Below are 24470 nucleotides of genomic sequence, written 5' to 3' on the forward strand. Positions count from 1 at the left end.
AGTCAGTGTTATTTCCTTTATTGCTGTCACCGGTGTGACTAACACTGGTCGTACCACAACAGTAATTACCTCAGAGATAATGAGTGCCTTTATACATGACAATCACAGAGATTAACAGTATTTACACACAAAGGCTGTATACCTTCTGTGATAAACTAGTAGGTTCAGTCCTTTCATCTGTCAACACACCTGGGTTTTGTTGCAAAGATATTGAGGAATGTAATTTTCATTTTATTTTAGGTCTAAGTAGGGATGCACCAATACCAATACCAGTATCGGGCCGATACCACATGCTTGTACACATACACGTTGCTAACTCGCGGCTAGCAGTTTTGGCCATTCTGACGCCGTTTTATGCCCAGGGGTTTATTCTTCTGAAAAACTAACCCAGCGACTAAACGGTCCTAAGAAAATCCAAATTAAAGAGATACAGCATGTTTATATTGAGCGAAAATGAGCTGCAGCAGAACAATGAAAACGCTGTAGCTACTCGCTAAGTTGCTACAAAACACACGAGAAAATCCACACGGAGCTGAAGTAAAGACGAAAAGAGACCATTTAAGTAACCATCTCAATACCATTGTTAAATAAAAATATATAAATGAATAAAGCACAGGGGGAGCTTTTGGACATGGGCTTTTCTGTCTATGATGGACAGTGCAATAAAAATTAAAAATTATATTGAATGAAAATAAAATAAATAAATAAATGGCATCAGCACAATTCTAATATAACTGCTCTTAATTGTGTAGCCTACTTTACTTAAGGAAATGTACATGAGCAAATTAACTAATTACAAACCAATCTGCTGTGAAAAAAGTAAGAATGTTGAAGAAAATGCCTTTTACTCGTATCGGTATTCGGTATCGGCAAAGTACTCGTATCGGTTTTAGAAAAAGTGGTATTGGTGCATCCCTAGGTCTAAGCTTTAATACTTCTTGTGTTCTTCACCGGAGAATGGTCAAAACCAAGAATCCACCAATCACTCTCAAATGTATTTACAATGGGCAATAAAAGCAGATTCACAAATTCACTTATTAGTGTAATAAATTGTTGATGGGCGTTGTGTTTCTTTGTGCAAGCTTATCGTAGCTTATTTTTATGAAGGTCTTAAATATTGCTGTTTGGGAATTGCTAATGGAACTTTATAAATACACACCGAAACCATAAAAGTGACACTTTTGGATTTAAAATCACATAACACTGAATATGCCATCCTTATTTATCAAACGCCACTTTTATGTACAGCTTTTACTGTCAACGTTTTCCCGGGGGTCGTGTAAGAACTGCAAAGCATCCTGTTTTGGGGACTTTATAACAAAAGGTAATGTAAAATCAATGCGGAGGAACATTAAAAGGACATTTCCCTGCTGTAATAGCTGTAGTTGGTCCCATATTGCATATTTTAACATATGTTTACACTTATTATGCACTTTGAAGAACAGGATGTTAAACCTCTTACCACCCGCTTTAACCAAGCACATTTTCACAAGTTCAGCTTTACCCAAATCGCCTCATTTGAAAGCTAAGCCCCACCAAACCCATTTAACCTTTTAACCCCCACCTGAACCGAGAACATTTTACCCAGTTTGGCTTTATCCAAGTCTAAAAGCTTCTTAAAAAAAAGGGTCAAAACAGTGATGAAAATGAGGATGAAAAGGCAACAATGTGCTTGAAAGCAGTAACACAGTAAAAAAAAAAAGCGATAAAAACACAATTAAAAAGTGATGAAAATGTGACGAAAACATGACAAAAAAGCGTCAAAAACAATAATGAAAATACAGCAAAAACAGCATCAAAAGAGCGACAAAAACACGACTAAAAGGTGATTCAAAAAGCAACCAAAAAAATGACAAAAAAGTGACAAAAATGCAACTTAAGAGCAACAAAAATGTGCTGGAGAAGCAACAATGACACAATAAAAAGGGACACAAACACGACTAAAAAGTGACAAAAACGTTAAAAAAAACAAAAAAAAACGATGACAAAAACGCGGCGACAATGCACCACAAAAGTTTTGTACAAAGCAGATTACATTATACTAAATTGTGTTAGCTAAGGCCCGACCGATAAGGATTTTCGGGGTCCGATACCGATATGAAGGGGGTTGGTCTGGCTGATAGCCGATATTTTAAGCAATTTAATTTGATGTTGTTTTTTTTTAATCTCTCAAATAGCCTAAAGTTAAACATTTATTATATTAGTCAAGGTTTCTATCATAGAAATATATATATAAATGTCAGTCGACCGATGTGGGGATTACAGATGGAAATTAGCATAGTGCTAAATCTGGTGCTGCCATCTTTTTAATGTAACTGCACACTGTCCATTCAATAAACTAAACTAAACAATTATCGGGTATTTTGATTGGCCGATGCCGGTATGCACCACAGATATTTTTGGCCAAATTTTAGAACTGTTTATAATCCTGTGCATGAAGCTTCTAAATGTGTCAGTGTTGAACTGTGACAGCAGGGGGCGCTGTATAATTATGTCAAGTAGTTACCTCAGAGGGAGCCTGTTTGTAAGACAAAAATCAGTAGATTCCAAAACAAAAACAGCAAATCTCTGTCTCTTATGGTTCCGAAATTATACGCAAAAGTTTATAAACTAAAATATGTAAAATAGGTGTGCAAACAATTTTCACTGTGATGTTTCTCCGCTCCCACGAGGCCTAGACAGTTGTGGGGGGGGAAGTCTCTGTCACTTTTGGTCCCGGAGATATCGGCCGATTTTTGCCGATAACCAACCAATTGCTGGGTTGCAGGTTCTAGAATGTGATGATGTCATCGGGCCCAGCGGGGGGCAGGAGCCAGTTTTTCCTATTAACAGCATTACACTTTCACAAGTCGTAGCTCAAAAGAAAATTTATGAATTAGAAAAATGATCATTAATATCATTCACTGGGTCCATGATCTCTCTGTACAAGACCAAAAATTTCCTCAAAAATAAAATAATTTTTCCTCCATACAATAGCATTGGCCTTTAGAATGCTGTGATGTCACCTGCAACCCAGCAATATATCGGTCGGGCCCTAGTGTTAGCTAGTGGCTGCTTTTTCATCCTCATCGTCACGTTTTTGTCGCTATTTTCACGCTTTTTTCAAGAAGTTTTTAGATTTACTAACTTAGATTTACTTAAAGGCACACTGCGTAACATTTTGGACTATACTGTTGCCATCAACACAAAACAAGCTCCCAATGACCGGCTCAATACAGAAAATGCTATTTTGGCACTGGATAATCAAGGAATGGATCTGGATGAGGGCCTAACCTGCCTAACTCTCAACTCTGCTGACTTTAGTCGACATCTCCATGGAGACGAGCTGGAGACGTACCCACTCCCAGTAAAGTTTTAGCCATGTTTTAGCAGAGGTGAGGCACTCAGAGCAAGAGCACATGATCGATTGGGGTATTTTTCAATGGGGAAAACATCTGTCATAAAATAAATGCTTGTACTTCAATTTTGTTTATCGGGTGAAATCTTGCGCGGTTTGGCTTTAAGTCGAACTGGAGAAAATGTGCTCGGTTAAGGCGGGCTTTATAAACTAGGTAATTCCCGATTTGGTCTTTAGACTTTAACTTGTTATGGGGTTATACAATTCAGTTCAAAGCTAAGTTAGAAACAAAACATGGACAAAAAAAAATGCATGAATGTGGGTCCCACAATATTCAAAACAGACCGCGATTAAAGTCGGGTTTTTAATGCACTGTTGCAGGTTGACACACAACCTTAAAGCGTGAAAACTGGATTTGGAGCGGAAAAAACAAGACGAGCGAGGCAGCAGAGGCTCTCGTGGAGAAACGCTTTCATCCTTACCACACAATCCCCGACGAGGTCCTTCATGCCAATCCATTTCCTGGAGTTGGCTTCTGTCTCACCCAATGGGACAACACACGATCACACACACACACACACACAAACCTGGCTCCGCTCACCCCTCGGTAAGGCAAAAAAAAAAGAAAAAACGGTGCAATCTTGCCTCTCCTCGCACACACAGCCACACGCAGCCCCGTCGGGATGGGGGCGAGGAAATGGCAGGCAGCAGCTGTGGGGTCCCTTTGCTGCTCCGCACAAACTCAAGCACCCCTGAGGCAGCCCTTGGCCCTATCCGAGCGCCCCGCTGTATCCGCGCAGGGGTGTGGAGGACTGTTTTTGGTGTGTGTCGGTGTGTCGTCCTCCCTGATCACTACCGGGGCACCTGTCATGTTGCCCCCGCACTCCCAGCATGACAGACTGTTAAGTGTTGCATGCTGCTGCTGGCCCTTTCCAAAAAAAAGAAAGATAAGATACAAACAGAATTTTTACAAGCCTGCACACAAGCAAAACATTCCGCCACGTCGCAAAAAGAAAGCTGCCCCCGCCTATTGTGGGATTTAGATTTGTTCAAAGGGAGAGGAGAGGGGGGGGAAGCATAATGACAATGAATGCACTGAAAAGGATGACATAATTTAGCAATGTCAGGGTTTGATTCAGCATTATTTGACTCCCAGGAGGTTTGGGAAGAGGAGACAGGATTGCCAATGATCTCATGAGCCTAGGTTTTACAGAATTATTGATTTGTTTTTGTTCGGTCTACTGCGTAACTTCTATGCCAAGTTAAATTAGAGGTACTTGCTTTGTTTAGGCGTTTACATCTACTTTAAACGTTTGATTGATCGAGTCGATTGGAGGGCGGAGTTAACAGTGGAGATCGTTCTCTTTTCAGGAGAATGCTCTGTAGGAGGAGCATTTTCATTTCACAAACAAAACAATTCACATTAATGGGATGGAATGGCAATGGACCCCTCTAGTCTATGGGTGTGAGTTAGGGTGTATTCAGACCAGAAAAGTCCTTTGCTCCGCTTGTTTGTTCCGGATCAGAAGCAAACTTTTTTTTTCGTTTGGTGCAGTTCGTATTCAGACTGTACTTTTTGCAAGAGAACTATATTTTGTAAACACATACACGTGTGTGGCGATCGAGGCTCCCATTGGACAGCAAGGACCACAACAAATGAAATAAAAATGAAAATTTGATGAACTTGATAATGAAACTATGATATTAAAAGAAACGTTAGAGGCTAAACCACTTACCATTAACCTCAGATTCACCAGAGTAGCTGTAGGAAGATGTGTTTGTGCGGATGAAGGGTCGTCTGCTGAGCTGTTTTTTTCCATTATGTCCACGGGACAAACTGTTGGTCTTGATCCTCCAGCTTTTCTTTAATGCGTCTGTACTTTTATTTAAGTTTGGCGAAGTTTTTTCCACTTTGGCGACCGCGGCTGTTCAGGAGACGCTCGAAGCCCCTCTCCTTCATTTTCTCGCTAAACACAAACACATTTTTGAGTGTCATTTCTAACAGTTGGGTTAGTGCACATCTGCCCAAATATCCAGGAGGCTCCAGGTCTGTCCACGGCTCATTGTTTGTAGTATCCATCCAGTATTAGCGTTAGCAGCCGCGAAGGGCGAACTTTTCCCACAGTGCCTTGCTACGGTGGCTTGTTAAGCCCAAAAAGGCGCATGTATCCCGCAGTTGTTTCGGATCAACAGTGGTTTATATTCACACCTGGAGCGAACTGGACCAGAGTCCGTTTGGAAGCGGACCGAGACCACCTGAAAAAGTGGAGGTCTGAATACACCCGTAGTTTTAAAAGCCGTGAGAATCAACTGCCCTTTGAAACAAGTACAGCCACTTTTCTCACTTCTATAGGTTGCATTCACGCGACATCACAACATTCTAAAGAGGGTATATGTTTGCTAAGTGTGACGTCATGACTTCCACTTCCGGGTCCTAGCAGACCAAAAAAAACATGAAAAACTCTTAAAAACAACCATCAATATTTCTGAAACTTAACGGAGAGTTACTGAACCTACTTATTCCTCAGACTCATTAGCCACACCTTCTGCTTAAAAAGTAATATTTACTAAAGTCACTACTTCTGGGGTTAGCGTAGCTGCTGCGTCGACTCGGACGTTAGCATTTATCTGCACTCAACCCGGATGTAGCGATTTTGGTAAATATTACTTTTATAGCAGTAGGTACAGCAATTTTGGCCAATGGGCCTGATAAATAAGTATGTTCAGTAGCTCTCTGTTGAGTTTCAGAAATATTGAGGGTTTTTTTGTCAATGCGGACCTGGAAGTAGAGCTGTGACGTCACCACTTAACAAAATGTTAGCTCAGTTTTGTAGGTCTTTGCTTTCTAATGAGGCGTTAAACACTGGCCTATAGGCTCTTAGCTCCAGTTGAGAAGCTTTCAGATTTGGGTATAACTGAACTGGAGAAAATGTGCTTGGTTCAGGTGGGAGTTAAGAGGTTCATAATATTGCCCATTAATAATATAGTCAAAGAGCCACACCGTTATTATTATTCATTCACACCATACTCAGTGGTGGTCCATCTGTCTACCACAGCTGCCCCTGGGATAGAATGACACACTCATTTATTCTGGCCTATTGTGCATGTTTTTAGTGGTAGGGGAAACCGAGTACCCAGAAAAAAACCAACGCAGACACGGGAGACTCCACACAGCACTAACCGCTGTGCCACCGTGCCGCCACATCAGACTCATCACTGCATGACAGAACGAGGAGTGTGTTTAACCGGTGTGTGGTCTGCATTTGCTTTAATGCTAACCGCTGCACTACCGTGCCGCCCAACAGAACAAGTTAGGTGAAGATGTCTAATTTCATAAAACTCACAGGAAGGAAAATGTAAAGAAGAATCTGCACAAGTGAATACACAAACTATTTAAATTTCTTCACCAAGGTTTAAAACTCAGGGCAAAGTGTAGGCGGACATTCCACTGTGGAAGAGAGATACCGACTAGGTTTACTGAAGTGTGTGAATAAAACAAAACATGAATCCAGGTCTGTTTTTGACAAGAGCTTAAAGCAGTACTAAGTAACTCTTCCCTCTAGAGGCCATAAGCGCAACTGCAGGTGAAGTAGCAAGTTACGATTTTTTAACTTATCAAATGTCTTGGAGAGTAAATACTACACTGAAAGGAAAGGCGAAGGGAGAGAGGGTTACTGTGCATCCAATTATACAATGGAAATATATTTTTTCACACAAACTTGGCTGTAAATACTGTTTAAAGTGACGCTAGCCCACAGTTAGCTTTGCCCGTTAGCATGTTAGCTTCTTCTTCGTGATTTCATTAGTGTGTATTGCTTTCTCCGGACCGGTGGCAGTCAAGTTGCAAACATGGTTTTCTGGTCAGAGACACCAGGGGGAGATGAAAGACCCCCCAATCATCCCATAAACACTTGTATTACCCCCACAGGGACTACGAAAAAGATTTATTAAGGTAAACACGTTACTTAGTACTGCTTTAAAGCAGAACTAAGTAACTCATGCCCCTAGAAGCCATAAGCGTCACTGCAGGTGTCGTAACATGTTTTAACTGTCCGTGAAAGTAAATACTACACTGACAGAAAAGACAAAGGGAGAGAGGGAAATTGTACATCCAATTGACTGTACATAACTTAACTACTATAAACATAACTTCAAAGCATAACAACGCTGCCCAAGAAGTGACTTCCTGTTTCGATCCAGCACACCAAAATAAAAGCACCATCTTATTCATTAGTTCAGCGGTTCATTAGTTCATCTTTCTTTCTGCCTAACTATTAACAGACAAAACACTTAAAATGTGCATATTTAATTATTTTCTTGTAATGTTGCAAATACCTGCAGAACTAATCAATGAGACGAGCTGTGTGCTTTTATTCTGGTGTGCTGGATCGAAACAGGAAGTCAATTCTTGGGCAGCGTTGTTATGTATTGTGAGGCACAGAGTCAATTACACAATGGAGATAATTTTTTTCACTCAAACTTTGCTGTAAATACTGTTTAAAGTGAAGCTAGCCCGCAGTTAGCTTTGCCGTTAGCTTCATCTTTGTGATTCCATTAGTGTCTGCGAACATTGGTGTATGAATGAGAGTGTGAATGGGTGACTGCTTTCTTTCTGTAAAGCGCTTTGGGCCTGACATTGGTAGAAAAGCTTTATATAAGTTGAGTTCATTTATCATTAGTGTGTAGGCCTATTGGGGCCTCCGACCCGGTGCAGGGAATGTTGCAATTGTGGTTTTCCGGCCAGAGACACCAGGGGGAGATGAAATACCCCCCAATCACCCTATTAACACTTGTATTACCCCCAGAGGGACTACGAAAAGGATTTATTAAAGGCACACCAAGTAGAATTTTAAAATTGAAATACTAGCATTGATCTTATGATAGATCACTTCATCATTGAAAAATACCGCATAAATGCACAAACAAACATGTGTTTTTGCTGTGAGTGGCTCAGCTCTCCTAAGACATGACTGTAGCTTTCCTGGGAGTGGGTCTCCAGCTCGTCTCCATGGACATGTGACTAAAGGCAGTAGAATTTGAGATTAAAACAGGTTAGGTCCTCATCCAAATCCATTTGGCTGAGTAAAGTCTTGGCTGAAATTGAAACAGAATTGTACCCATTTGTAAATTTGTAAATAGCACTGAGTTTGTGAGTGTAAATGATTTATATAGTGTATATAGGTAAGTTTTTAAGATAAAATTGAAAATGTTAGTTTTGTGTTGAAAGGCCCAACCAGGGACTGGAGTTGAAAATTAGGACTAAATATTCTCACAAAGTTGTTATTTGAGCTTGTTTATTGGGTTGACTGAGAGTTTGTATAGCTATGGTATCATCATCCAATCCACAAAAGCTCTCGATATCAAGCAGCGTGCGAGCCTTTGTTTGCGCGCGATCGTTACCACGGGCGTCCAAGTCTGTTCATTAGCGGGCTTAGCGAGCGGAGGGAAGCATGTAAAGATGACTGCTATTAATTTAGCATCTCACTGGCCGCGCTCTCCTTGGCTCTGTTACCGTGTGTCTCGCTCATACACAAACACACACACCCACACAGATGACTGCCAATTCATTAAGTGAACGTTTGGAGCCCCAGACTGCACCAACTGGTGGAGGCTAACTCATCTGCAGTGCGCCAGTGGAGAGCGAACGAGCCAGCGAAACGGATAACATTCACCAGGGGGGACATAGCGAATTTGAAAAACAACTATTAACATCAACATTTGAGGAAGGCCTCGACTTGAGGAAAGATAAACAGCAGCCTCACAAGTGCTGACATTTGGTGCGGAATACAAAGCGTAAAGCATATGGGAAATCTCCACGCAGCGGTGAATAGAGGTGCGGACTGACGGTTTGTGTGGAGCTGTTGTCTTTGTCCTTCACACTGAGGCGTGTGAAGCCAGTCGGTCTTTTAATATGTATTGGTTTCTTAATCACTGCTGTTCACAGCTCGGTTTAAGAATAGAAGAGGGCCGTCAAAGAAAATGCGAAGTGTAGTGAAGCAGCTGAGGTGTCGCCGGGAAGAGTAAATAGTGTGTTGTGCATTGTTTGTCACTTATTCTTGTCATGAATAAATAAAAAAGTGTAAATAGGCTAATTCAAGCTTATGGTGTAAATGATTTATCTCGTTTAATCTTTAAAGCTGCATTGATTTTATCACAGACTTTTTTTTTTTATTGTTGAATACTTTATTACCTCTCCTAAGTCTAACTCGTCTGAAGATATTAAAGGAATAGGCCACCGTTTTTACATACTGAGATATGTTCTTACCTAACCTTAGACGAATTAATATATACCCGTCTGGTCTTTGTCCGTGCGCTCTGTCACGCAAACGGAGCACATACGCAGCCTCTCCCACATGTCACATAGCTCCGAAAAAGCTCACGATAGAAGCTACCAAGCTTCCACGTGTTCCCTATTTAAATAAAGTTACGTGAAGTGTTTTCATGCAAAGTATATTTACACAGAAATGTAACATGCCGATTTTGTAAGCTGATAAAAAGGGGTACTATATTGTGAGGCGTGATGATACGAGGAGCACAACGTCCGCGCAGTAACTCCTAAAGACTTCCCCCCGCTCACTTCTCTCAATAACCTTTACGTAACTTTATTTAAATGACCAGACGGGTATATATTAACTCGTCTAAGGTTATGTAAAAACAGTGGCCTATTCCTTTAAGGCGAGACACTGCAGGTGAATAGGGAAAAAAATGTATATTTACAGATATCAATTTGAAACTGTTGCTGTCGATCACTGGCATAAATGTGAGAAAAAAATACATTGCAAGTTTTCTGTCATTTTATCTTTTCATATAAGAACAAGGTGTTTTATGCCTAAAAATGCCCCAAATTTCCCATCTCTTCGGTGATGAAATCTGAATAATGGACAGAGCTACATTCAAATTTATGGTTTCATTTTATTGATAAATGAGTTACCAAAACTTTTTCAGAGGGGATTTTGGATTTCTTGTTTAGTTTTAAAATAAGCTGTTTTTTAGTGAAAAAATTTCCAAAAATGTAATTTTCGCCTTATTTTTTGACATTCAAAACTCAATAAATGGGGCTAGGGATTAAATAATAAAAAATCCCTCTGAAAAATTGTTCCAAATATTGTTCAGTCCAAGGCTGGAAAATGTGAAGTCTTTAGGTCCGACTGACGTGGACATAGTGTCGCCACAATGACAGAAAAATGTGTTTTGAGAAAAAGGCCCTTGAAATTGTGTTCTCCCATATAAGTCTATGGGGGAACATTGAATACGAATATGAATGAACATGTTTTTGTGAAGATTAGGTATATTTTTGGTTTCCGGGTGAAAGCTTGTATGTTCAGAGACCAATTTGGCCCAAAACCTGAAAACTGAAAAAATAGAGTTTTGCCTGTAGTGTCTCCCCTTAAAGTCAGCCAAATATGAGATTTATATTGGTTAGGTCCTCATGCAAATCCGTTCTATGATTACCTGCTGCAAATAGCATTTCTGTGTCTAGCTGGGGCATGCTTTGTACTGATGGCAACCATATAATCATAACCTTTAACTTCCAAGAAAAAGTCTTTTGAAAAAGTAGTTTGATAGCAAGGTTTACTAATTATATGTTATATATTAAAGGGATGTATCAGGATTTTTGACCTAGGGCCTCATTTCCTAGTTATCCAGAGTGTTGTTGATTTCTGGAGATATATATTTTTGTATTTCATGCAGTCCTTATATTTGAAGAGTTTCGTGGCGCTAAGCTAGTGCTAGGCTAGCGCATTTCTATGGTATCAGCTAGCCTGCATTAAAAACAGTCTGACCCGCTCCACAGTGCACCTGAGGCAAATCACTATAGATATACATGTCTGTGTCGATAGAATCATTTTTGAAATATCACTGACCTTGCATTTTGAGGGACTATTTTCTAGCAGACCACTCCGCCGCTGCGTAGCTTACAACCAATGTAAGAAATGTGCTAGCCTAGCACTAGCCTAGCACCACGAAACACTCCAAATATAAGGACTGCATGAATTCTAAAAAATATATATCTACAGAAATCAGCAACACTCTGGATAACTAGGAAATGTGGCCCTATTTCAAAAATCCTGAAATATCCCTTTAATTAAATGTGTATACTTGAACTCACATAAATTAAGGGGAGACACTACAGGAACAACTAATTCTTTTTCAATTTTCAGGTTTCGAGCCGTTTGTTGTGTGTGTATGTTTCTCCACTCTCTCCACTCCACTCTCCACGTCAGTAGCTCCTCTTGAACTTATATTTTGAAGGTTTTCTGAGACGTGTTTTTTAATGTGTAATTCCTAGCCCTAGTTTTGAATCTCAAAAAACAAGGCAAGATTTCAATTTTTACAGATGTCTCCACTAAAAAAAACTTATTTTAAATCTAAACAAGGCATCCAAAATCTCCTCTCTTGAAAATGAAATAAAACCTGACTCAATCCGTTATTCAGATTTTGTAGTTGAAAATATGTGGCATTGGGCATTCTTAGGCATAAAAGGCCTCATTTTATATGAAAACATAAAATGACAAACATAATTCCAAGACATTTTTTCCACATATTTATGTCAATAATCCACAGCAAAAGTTGATATCTCTAAATCATTAAAAAAAAAATCACCTGCAGTGTACTAAATTGATCCAAGTGTAGACTCTAAATTGTCCATGAGTCCATGACTATGGGTGAAAAAAAACTTTTTTTGTTTTCTTTCATGTTCTTTGAAAAATAGTCAAAAAAATCTTCTGCCAGGGTTTGTAAATGTTTAAGCACAACTGTAACAGCGACATGCACCACGTTCCAAATTATTATGCAAATGACATTTTTCTCTGTCAACTCAAATAAGAGTCAGCATAATTTTCAAGTCTTTAACTGGTAGAGGATCATTTAAATGTGGTTGAAAAAATCTCCCAGTGATTACACTATTTAAAAAAAATCTATATATATAGTAAAACAAACCTCTACTGTTCCAAATTATTATGCAACTCATAGCTTCAATACATTTTAACCCTTGTAATTTACTGAAAATGGTAATTTGTTGAATTTGTAGCATTAGTAGGTCATATTTACTGAAATAAAAAGCTATTTCAATAAAAAAAAAAGTCTTAACAGTCAAGTTTTATTTTAACATAGGAGCCCTTCTTTGATAGCAGCTTCAACATTCTTACATCCATTAATCTTGTGAGTTTTTGGAGAGTGTCTGCTTGGGTTTCTTTGCAGGATGTCAGAATAGCCTCCCAGAGCTGCTGTTTGGAAATGAGTCTTCATATTTCTGGGTCCACTGCAGCGGTTTCTGTTCATGTGCTTCAATGAACAGTTTAGGTGAGGCCGGATAGAAGGTTTATGCACAACTGCAGCCTGCACCCTGGAGGGTCCTACATCTTGATGTTTGGGAGACTCCAGAGCACCAGCAGCTTCAAATACCTGCTTGCTGCTTTGTAGCAGCTGTTCTATTCATCTGATGTATTTGTCTGGCAGAAACCGTCCTTATTGAAGGTTATTCGAGTCGTCTTCTGTACTCAGTGGTTGAAGTCTCGAACGTTTCGCCTCTCATCCAAAAGGCTTCGTCAGCGAACTAAAGTTCTGTTCAGCTCGCAGCCTAGATAAAGACCAAAAGGGAGGAGTTGGGGCAGGCCCGGCTCCTCCCCAGAAACTCCCGGTACTCTCACCTGTGAGTAAACACCTTTGAAGTAGAGCATCTCTAACGACCTGCTCACTCCAGAGTCTCGATGTGTCCTGATCTCTTCAAAGCTGATCACTGCTAATTGCCTGCCTATTGTTCTGTTGCTGGCTGATGTGCCGTCTCATTGAACTGGCAGAAACCGGGTGTCGGTGAAGGAGATTAGAGTAAAGTGGAGAAAGGTGAAATCTGAGTCCATCATTCCGGTTCATGGAGGGATTTTCTTTCTTGACAAAAATAGCTTCTTTTACTCCTTGTTTAAACCAACGTTCTTCTTTTGCTAAGATTTGGAGATGCACAGCCGACCTGGGGCCGCTAGTGCTTTCTCTTCGGTGTTGATAAAGTCTCTTCTGTAATACTTGTTTCGTTTCCCCAATATAATGTTCTCCAATATAATGTTCTCCAATGTAATGTACTCTTCTTCTTTGCATCTAATAGAATAAACCAGATTTCTTTGTTTGTGGCTCGGCGTTTTATCGACCAAGGCAATCAACTATTTCACGTTTTTCTTCAGGAGAGAGATCCTTTTTCTTTCCCATATTGCTTGAAAATGATGTTCTGCTTAATAATGAGGAACTTCCTTTTTCAGTAGTTTTTCCCTTAACTGGGCTTAACCTGGCAACTAATCATCCCAGGTCTCTGTGACTGATGTCAGTGATTCAAAGAGCCCTGAGACACAACACCATCCATGAGTTTCATAGAAAACCTTTTCTTTTTTTTTACCTTTTTGACACTGAAATACAATTTGCATAATAATTTGGAATGTGGTGTAAATAAAACAAAGTGTTTAGCGTGAGCGGTGCTTCAGACTGCGCATGACCATTCACCTTGAAACTACAAGCAGACTTAATATGCCGCGAGTGGTATATTGCCTTTCAAAAATGAAAACATGTTCCAGAAAAAAAGAAAGAAGATAAATCATTCATAAAGTCGACATAGAAACCCTTATCATTATTATTTGACTCCTCCTTTATCCTCTCTATATAACACGCCCAGCTCCAGTTAACCCAAGTCCTACCCTCGCTATTGTTTTGTCACTGCTGTCATACACGGCTAACTCTCTACTGCGGTCACAATTATGGCATGTAAATCCCTTAAGAACATTTGAGCATATCCGGGTTTGATCCGTCGCAGGGAAGCTCTGTGCGTATCAGCAGTGTGAGTCTCCTTCTCCATCCTTAATCATCCTCTCTGCCGCTCACTCTCAAGGTCTTAGCTGAAGCCGGAATGCGCCGCTTCAAACGCGACGCGCAAAATGGTGACACTTTTAAGCAGCTTGGTCATAGTCTGTAAAGCAGGCCACTCATTACAGCGGGCCAGCTTGATTACCTTTGCTAATCCAACCAAAATGAGCTTCAAAGGTTCAAATTAATATTATTCAAAAAGGAGCGTTGCGTTGACCGAAGCAGGTTTGATCATTCGGTTTTATGTTGCAGATGAGTTTTTTTTCCTCCGAGAAAAGCAATGTAGGGCGACCGCGCCACAGTTAAAAAGTTAAACCTTTCGGCGCATAATTAGAAAAGTTTGCCTAACTTTCCGAGTGTATCATTAGCGATGCCTGTAATAAGGCTTGTGGTTAAGATGTGCTCACCTCTTGTTCCAGTGCCATGAAAAATGTACGGCTCAAGGATTTAATCATTTATGTATCCAAAATAAGGTGTTTGCCGAACATGGTCAGACTTGAGCATAGAAGGCGTTTTGCTTTCCACACGTACACTCCTTTGTGCATTCCTTTGAGCTGGTTCTTCAAAGCATTGTGTTGAAAATGTACTCTTCACATCTCTGTGAAGTAGGCAAGAATCTATTACCTTCATAAAGTCAAGACAGAATGGTGAAAAACACATATTGCCTACATTTTTCCGTTGTCATTTGAACCATTCCCAGGGACTAACTTGCTTTCTTTTTGTACAACCTTGTCGGAGAGGTCTTACTTCAATGATCATGGATTTTTTTTTTACAGTATTGTGTGCATGCTCCAAGGAAACATGCAACTTCAGAATCATCGCCATCAGAAATATTGTTCTACACAATGGCCATTTACCTGCCATGTGCAATTTCAAATGGCTGTTTCGTTGGGAATCTCAATAGACGGTAACTTGGAAAGATCTCATGAGAATAGCACAACTCAGCTATCTTAAGCAAGGCGTTTGTTGAATCACTGAATACATTTTGATTTTGGCAGCAGACAATTTGTCATGCGTGTATCGTGCCAGTTTTGTGTATGGCTGATGTTATGAGGTCATTTGTGATTTCTCCAAACTGCAAGTAAATCCTTGTGGTCTTCACCGTTATGACAAAAGATGTAGACAGTGAGTTAAGAAAATATGCCGCCACTCACTATGTTTTTCACATCACAATTAGTCGACTCTACTGGAAGCATAGACAATGAAAAGCGAAGGTTTGTCTTTTTAATTTTATTTTGCCATTTGTTCTGCATCACCTGTGGAGCTGTGTGCAGTATTGTCTCCAGGGATTAGGACATGTATCAGTCACTTGCTGTTCATCCCAGCTAGAAAGAGCAACAGACGGATTCACATGGAACCTCGGATGGTCAGCTCCATGCATTGCCTTGCCTAGGAAACTACATGCTTTCAAAAACATATGGGCCGTTTCTCAATTCTCAGACAGCAGACTCCGTACTTGTGAGCTCCTGGGTACGGACTTGCGGGTGCAGACTCGGAGAACGGACTTGAGGAGTTCACGAGTGTGGATTCGGCTTTTTCAGCGTTTGGAACGAGTGAACTTGATGACATCACAGGAAGTAGCTCCTGAACATAGGGCTGTGAGCTTTTATAACATTACCTAACATCACCTCATATGAAATTAAAAGGGTGACACTGCAGTCGAAGTGGAAATATGTTTTTAAAGACAGAAATTATACACTTTTGCAATAAACAAAAATACATTTTTACATTTTAGACAATTTCACTTTTTTTTTTTTTTTACAATTATAGCCTATAAATAAGGCGTTATGTGGAAAGTCATTAAAAAATCTGATGTGCAAACTGAAACAATAATTTTAAAAAATAGGTCAAATATGAACTAATATGAAATATGAACTAAATATGAACAAATTATTCTGAAAAAAAAAAAAAACAATTTAGACTTTAAAATATGTAACTGTTTTTGAAGTTCCCATATAAAGATGTGTCTGCAGCGCCCCCTTAATAAAACAATGTAAACGTAAAATGCATTTGTCCTCAATGACCTGTTCATTAAGAATGAAACTGTTGCTGATTGTTGTGAGAAAATCAAAAGCAAAAGTTGTTTCAACACATCTGCTCAGAAAACCATTTTGAGGGGGAGACACGTCTCTGAGGATAAAAGACCCTTAAACCGGGAACATCTCCGCATTTATTTACATGCGCGCGATCAGCTGTAGTTCAGCTGGAGCGGATCGGTGCGTGCGGAGGACAGGCTGCTGCAGGCGGGGGCTCGCGGTGAGCCACGTGCTCAAAACGAAACGGATTGTGGGAAATATACAGTAGCTGGCGGAGAACGTTGTGCGTTCTCTACTCTGATGCATCCTCGGTAAAACGGACAAGTTCTCATCCGGGGATTTACAGCGAACTTGCTGAGAAGCGAACTTTGAATTGGAACAGGACTTGGGCCACGCGTGATGACGTTTCACAAGTCCACGAGCACAGAAGTCCGCACAAGTACACAGATTGAGAAACGGCCTTAGTCTGGGAGCGAGAGCTTGATCGCTGCGATTTCCTGGTGGGCGTGATTGACAGACGGCATCAACCAGTTAGAGCAACTCTGGATTTGTCACAGGAACATCGGCAGGAATCCTTTTCAAAAACGTCCTTTTTATGAGGAACGCTTCGAACGCTGTTTATTGTTCCGGTTGTAGGGATTTTATGTTTTCCAAATGTTTTAAAACAGATGAAAGAGCAGAAGAAAACGCTGCCATCTTTATTGTTAATTGGTAGAGTGCGTGGTGGTGACGGCTTCCGTCTCTTGGTGCGTGATTGGACCGTTACGGGTAATATTGAGAAATGATAAGCGTCGAGCAGCTGCCCAGACTGTTGGAGAAATAACAATGGTGTCCGAGAAGAACAGGCAGGAGTCTGGATGTCTTATGCAGGAGAAGTTTATTTACCATCGCTGAATGAACCCGGAGACATGAACTTGAGATATTGTGCTAGTCTTACCATTCAAGTCTGTCAATGCTTCCACAGGAGAGGGATAAATACCCTCTGTTGAGCATCATATTGATACACAAGCAAACCCTTCAGTGGCTGGAAGGCACCTGAGCACCACAGTCAAACTATGACAGCGACTGTGCGACTACAGCTTGACCCAAGGATAGTATGACTTTACAGCATGACCCAGCATGATAGCAGTTTAATTTTATCCTCTAACACAGACGGTTATTTTTTTTGAAGTGTCTATCAGGCACATGTTTCCAACGCAAAGCATAAATAAGCCTTAAAAATCAGATTTTGCATTGTATTTTCCTTTTTATCAAGATGTTACATAACACACTGACCTGTTCTGTCAAATAAGTTATTTTAATTATAACACGGCACTCACACTTAAGTGAGTACTGTCCAGATATATCTACAGTAACGTTGCGCGGATTTGACGTGTTCATTTGAGACAGCCACTTCCACTTTGATCCAAACCATGTCCTCCAAACTGTCATGTATAAAGTCCCAATGGCCTTCCCCTTAGGGATCTTGAGTGATGGTAACTTGTGATGTCCCCACAAGAATATGACACCTTTGGCATTTACACTGCTTTAACCTGCTCGAGACTGGATCCTCCGCAAGCCGCTTTGCAACAAGACCAGAAGCCGCTCTTCTTTTTCAAGCCGTGTCGGACTGAATCACTGTCATGTGTGCTGGCATTGATGCCTGCTCTGCTCCTGTCTGGTCCCTGTGGGGAGATCTGGGCTGCTCTCCCTGCCTAAGGCTTGTCACTTATGCACATGGAGAAGCAGTGAGGTCCCGGAATCAAAGAGGGACTTTAAATATAGCTTGCATTGAAATTGTCCCAGTAAGTTTGCGTTGGTGTTAATTACTTCATGAAAAAATCAGCCTTTTCTTTTCAAAGCCCCCTCTCGTTCGTGGAGGAGGCGACAGAACTGGTCAAATGTATGAAGTGAATTCATGGTAAATCCTAGAGAAAGCACCGATCCAGCTTTTTTTTACAGCATAAAGTGATCAGGTCATTAAACTTATGCATTAAAAATATAATATCAGCTATTGAATTTCATAAACTCCAGCAGTGGTTATTTTATTCTATTTGGTGATCCAATCATAATGAAGTCTCAGCTTTGATTAGTTGAGGTTAGCATTAGCATGCTGTCGCTAGCATTGGCATTGATACAGATGGCATCGCGTCATAGAAGGGGGCTTGGCCTCGCCAAGGGGGGAAACAGAGTCTTTTGGGAAACACAATTTTTAATTCTTTTTAGCCATTTTCTGGCAAAATATAAACGTATTTATCATATACAAATTAAGTCAAGTCTAAATCGGGTCTTTATGGATGTTTATTCACAACAGATTGTTTAGTAGAAACGAAAAAACGCTTCTACTAACAAGTGTTAGCATTAGCACGATGCTAACATAAAGCATCACGTTAGCATTCTCTGTTATTTATGTATTTATGGGCTGTTGAACCACTTTGCTCCTCTCCATGTCTTTGTATCTTTATTTGTAGAAAACTATATTCATAATTCAGCATTTGTTAAGTAGTTTTTGAATATTTAGAGAAAGTTTAGATTTTTCTCCAAATTGTTTCCTTCATGTTTTCAAACATTACCATATATTCGATATATTCCAGAGATGCCGTCTGTTCTCTTTCTAGTCGCGGTATTTCGCGCAGCGATTAAAATATGTTTGCTAAAAAAATACCCAGCGACTGAATTCCCCAGGTTCTGCCCTTGAAAAATGAGATAAAGCATGCCCATATTCACTTAGATTAAGTTGGTGAATGTTGTGTTTTTAAAGGGGACAAAACAGGTATCGGTTCAGTATCTGATATGTGTAGCCAATACTCGATATCAGCACTAATAATGTCCAATACCAGTATTGTAACGGTGCATTCTTAGTAAATGCTTGACACACAGCAGGAACCATATGTGTACGTGCACTTTATAAAAAGACACAATTGCATTTTTTCTCACTGTCTGAAATGAAGCTAGAATAAATTATAGAAAATTATTTCTATTTGGTAAATGCCAGGAGAACGAGTGATATAACTTTCTACATGGTTTTATATTACTTTTTACAAAATCAAAAGTTTGCATACATGTCATTAATATTTGGTGGCATTCTTCCAAACAGCACCGGTGTAATTGTGCCACATTTGTCGGCCCCCTCTATGCGAGCACATGCCTTTTCAGCTCTGCCCATACATTTTCAACTGGATTCAGATCCAGACTTTCCATTGACTTTTTTTGTCCTTAAGCCACTTTGTAACCAGTGTTGGCCGTATGCTTTGGGTCATTGTCCATTTAGAATACCCATCTGTGCCCAACCTTTAACTTCCTGGCTGATGTTGTGAGATGTTGCTCCAATATTTCCACACAGTGTTCTGTCTTCATGATGTCATCGATTTTGTGCACCAGTCCCTCCCGCAGCAAAGTAACCCCACAGCATGATGCTGCCACCCCCGTATTTTACAGTTGGGATGGTGCTCTCACGCTTGCAAGATTCCCCCTTTTTCCTTCAAACGTGACCATGGTCATCATGGCAAAAAAAAAAAAAATCCCGTCAGACCACAGGATATGTCTTTATCCCTTTTTTATTTGCAAACTGGCTTTTGGATGTTTCTTTTGGAGTAAGGGCTTCTTCCTGGCAGAGTACCCTCTCAGCCAATGTCAGTACAGTACTTGTTTCACTGTGGATAATGACAAACCTTACCAGGTCTTTTGCATTTGTTCTTGGGTTAACATTTCAGACCACCTGTCATGTCAGACAGTGAGGGAAAAAAAAGGAAATGTGTCTTTTTCTAAAGTGTTTGTAAGCATCTGGTTCCCACGGTAAATGGATTACTGACTGATTTGGATTTGCGAAGGATAACATTAGTTTGGACTTGGATAAAGAAGTCCACATATTTATTTAGGAATTAATTGGAAACGAAAACTAGAGACTTGACAACAACAACAAAAATCACAATCCATTAGTGTATTTAAGTGAAGAGTGGATAAACATGGACACATTTCTGGAGAGCTTTTTGGTTACAGATAAACAACTAGTTTCTAAGCACATTCATCTGCAACGCAACCAAATCCCACATCCACCCCTCTCATACATAACAGCAGGCCCGTTTTGTGTAGCTGCCTCTCACACTTCATTTGACCTCCTCCAAGCCCACTGAGACAGCACTTTCCTGTTGATAATGCATTGCTATGGTTCCACAAACCCAATAACTTTTACTCAGAAACTCTCAAACCCTTGTAAATGTCAAAGGGGCCCTCATTCCTCCCACAGAGTCCGTAGCGTGTCTGTGAGTGCGCATCAGAGAGACAATGGACTATTCAAATGGGAGCGTGCTGGACATAATTAACTGGATGGGAGAGAGTAATGTGGGGCGGGCCTGGCTTTAAAACTCTGACAGTCCACGCTGACCTTGATAACAAAGGCCTTTTGCCCAAAGTTATTAACTATAATTGTAGCTAATTATGTGTTGTAAAAGGGGGCGGAAATTGCAGAGGAGTATTCGTTTGACCAATTACGTGTTACAATGACGGGCAAATGGGACAATAGTGTTAGAGTGTGGCTATTGTTGGGTGTTTGTGCTGTATCGCTTGGCCGCAGGCTCCAGTCTGAGCCATATGTTCTCACATTTTATTAAATGAAGGATTTCAAAGTCAAGCGTTTTCTTTGAGGTTCACATAGATAAAAGATGGAATCAAAAGAATGTCATGTTTGCATTTTGTCATTGGCTTTTGTACTACCGCGGTTCTGTCGATACTTTGATGTAAAATCTACAGACAGACATTAGTGAAATTGCAATAAATGTACAATGTTTACATGTTAATACCACAGCAGAGAGCAAAAGCGATATTTCCTCCATCTTTTTCTGTCTCACAAACTCTTCGAATTTGACCCATCTGTACATTCCTGGAAAGACACATGCAAAACATTGAGTATGCACATCCTCTACTTGTTATATATTTGCATGAAGTTGTGTCCATGTATCCTTTTGTTTGCCTTATATACTCTTCACCCAGTAAATGCCCTCCATCATACTTGGTCTGGAGTCTTCCTTTCACTTCAGTGATTTCACAAACCCATTTCAGATCCTCTTTTTTCTCTCCATGATTGCCTGTCCATTATCAGTCACTATCAATTCTATGTTGTATATAATTTCTATCTGGCCTTTCCTATAGCTTTGCCGCTTTTCTGTACCTCTTTCTCTGATGTAACAGAGAGTAGTAGATTTTTTGATTTAGATTTTTTGATATGTGGTACCACCATACCACACTCCACTTTTTAAGCCGTGGCAGTGTTAAATTGCCCTCAGTGCAGAAGGAAGCTTTTGAAGTACAAGGCACAATGACTGAGAGCGACTTTAGATGGTCTCACTACAGTAACTCCGAGCTGCACAAGTCATGCTTTGTACTAATCCTGGTTTTACACGCAGGGTTTTCTGATGCCTAGTGCGGGCACACAAAGGCAGGTCACTGTCAGAAACACTAATCTCAAATATGACGTTTTTCTACATTATTCCAACTAGCTCTTTATATCTGCACAATGCACCTCTTATTTTGTTACTATTACAGTGGACTTCTGTGTGGTTTGTGTTGCTGTAGTGACTCTTCAGCTGAGGCGTAAAGGACAAGCTGTGCAATGGATCAGGAGGTATGGAGAGTGCCTCCTGGATACATTGGTGTTTGGAGTAAATTGATGGAGCATTGATTAAGCCGGTGCAGTGGAATTTCAAACAGCACATGCGGAACATTCACTGAAACATGCAGGAATGGCTCAAAACACAACTGTTTTTTGATAAAGGAACAACCATTGCAGCATGATAAAAAGCAGTAAAACTACCCCGCATTATTATTATTATTATTATCTACTTTGATAGACTGGGCCTTGTGGTCTAATTAGAGCCAGTTCCTCACTTCTGAAATACCTGCTAGGTCACTTTTGAAGCTGTGCATGTGCAAACACAGGAGACAGGCGGCAGGTTGGGATAAATGTCAGTCAAACATCAGGGTAAATGTAGAAATATTTGCGGGACCAGGGAATCCCAGTCTAAAAGCATCATAATGTATCATATTGGGTCATGTACTGGCTGTACCATCTCTGTAGAACAGTCATGACCAAAATAAATGAATAGGCTAATCGCAACATGCTCGCTAATGCTAACACAGCGAGTGCTAATGTCCACAGCAGCTTAAACTTTTTTTTATTGCATATTAAAAGGCCTATTTCACCGGAGGAGAGTTGTGGAGATGTTGTGGTGGTCTACCGTGACTGGCAGTCTCCACAACATGAACTGATTGCTAGTTGGAGACTCGAGTTGCCGCTGGTCACAGAGTTGACTCCTAGACATCCCCTGCAGGTAAGGCGAGTCCTCTCACCCCCTACAGTACAGTAATTCACTCCTACAGCCCACCAAATGAGTCTCTCCATAAACTCCAAATAGTTTAGGACACAGCTGCACCTCATTACCAGCACTCCATCCACTCAGCTCATCACTCCTGTCTTCAGCTTTGTCCCATTGTGTATTGACTACAAAATACTCATCTTCACCTGTAAAGCACTCCACAACCTCGCACCTACATACCTCGCAGACGTCCTTCAGACGCAATGATAATAATAATGCATAGGTTTTATATAGCGCTTTTCTGGACAATCAAAGACGCTTTACATTGCATTACTCATTTACTCCATACTTGGTGGTGGTAAGCTACTATTGTAGCCACAGCGGCCCTGGGGTAGACTGACAGAAGCGAGGCTACCAGTCTGCGCCATCGGCCCCTCCGACCACCACCAACCACTCACTCACACCCTACATGAACCCAGGCTTACCAAACGGTCTCCCATCCAAGTACTAACCAGGCCCTTCCCTGCTTAGCTCCATGTTCTGACAGGAACAGGCCGAGCAAAGGTGGTATGGCCATAAATGTACCTGTTCACTCCCCTTTTCCTCTGCTTCTTTCCTCTCCATGTGCACCATCAGCCTCAGGGTCGCCTCACTGCCTCCTTGGTCCTTGATCAGGGGAGTTTGCATGCTCTCCCCGTGTCTGGCTTGGTATCCTTCCGGGTACTCCGATTTCCCCTACCACTAAAAACATGTAAAATAGATTTCCCTCTGGGGCCAGGACTCCCCTGAAAAAGAGATTCTTAATCTCAGTGGAACTATCCTGGTTAAATAAAGGTCAATAAAAAAAATAAGTGTCCAAGAACCTGATGGCCACTCTGACAGAGCCCCACTGTTACTCTGTGGAAATGTGAGACCCTGACAGATGGACAACCATCTCTGACTGCAGCACTTCACCAATCCGGTCTTTACGGTCGAGTGGCCAGCCGAAAGCCCCTCCTCAGTAACTACTTCACCTGGCAAATACCATCTCTACGATGGTGGTAGTGGCATCATACAGTGAGGATGTGTTTCAGAGGCAGGATGCACCAACACCCAGAGACATCCTGGATAAAAACCTGCTCCACGTGTGATATTTCCCTTTTAAATTAGCAAAAAATATATAGATTTTTTTCACTTGATGAGGGAATTTTTTTGTTTCATCCATTTTGGAATACGGCTGTAACACCAAACCTTTTCACTGCATAGTGACATGTATTTACTTTTAGGATGGACACAGTATATGCACATTCAAATCTAATTCTTCTTCTTCTTCTTCTTCTTCTTCTTCTTCTTCTTCTTCTTCTTCTTCTTCTTCTTCTTCTTCTTCTTCTTCTTCTTCTTCTTCGCAATTATACTATGAATCTTTTTGTTGTATTTTTAATTTCTGTGTAAGCCAAATGTGTGGATATCTCAAAACCGAACACAGAAAATGTCAGAGAGTGATTCACAGGGCAGGCGTACCAGAGGCGTATAGGATTACCTCTAGAATATCAAAGAGGCTGTAAATTAGAGAAGGTTATCCCCACCATCATTATGCATGCTTTTTTAATGATGAGACTCTCACTCTTGCACTGATGAGTGAAAGAGAGTACCATCGCATGTCTAATTGGAGTCAATTTCTGCCTGAATAAAAGTGTGCGCAACGATGTGCAATATATGTGTGTTTATATCTTCAAATTGAAGCATTTGCCAGACAGAAGGCTGGAGGAGTCTCCATTTTGGGCCCGCGTCTGTGCTAGGAATACCTGATTGCGCCTCATTTTACTGCATTTTAAAGACACCTCGTCTGTCGGCTTCCATCACTCAGTTGACCTAAGGGGGGAGACAGGCAGCGAGCTAACAAGACGAATTTAGTGAGGGAGAGCCGTTGAAGGGCAGACATATTGACAGACACCGAACACAATTGAATCAAATTAGTCCACT

General features: G+C 40.7%; 1 long non-coding RNA gene across 1 annotated transcript in view; it reads left to right on the forward strand.

Annotated features, from left to right (window-relative positions):
• Positions 1-2242: 2242 nt before the first annotated feature.
• LOC306960932 overlaps positions 2243-24470 on the forward strand; it is a 377440-nt gene continuing 355212 nt past the window's right edge. The window contains exon 1 of the long non-coding RNA XR_013792725.1: positions 2243-2311. This is a non-coding gene — a long non-coding RNA (uncharacterized lncRNA). The remainder of the gene's footprint in view (positions 2312-24470) is intronic.

The sequence above is a fragment of the Gobius niger genome (genome assembly GCF_951799975.1).
Source record: "Gobius niger genome assembly, chromosome: 3".
NCBI lineage: Eukaryota > Metazoa > Chordata > Actinopteri > Gobiiformes > Gobiidae > Gobius > Gobius niger.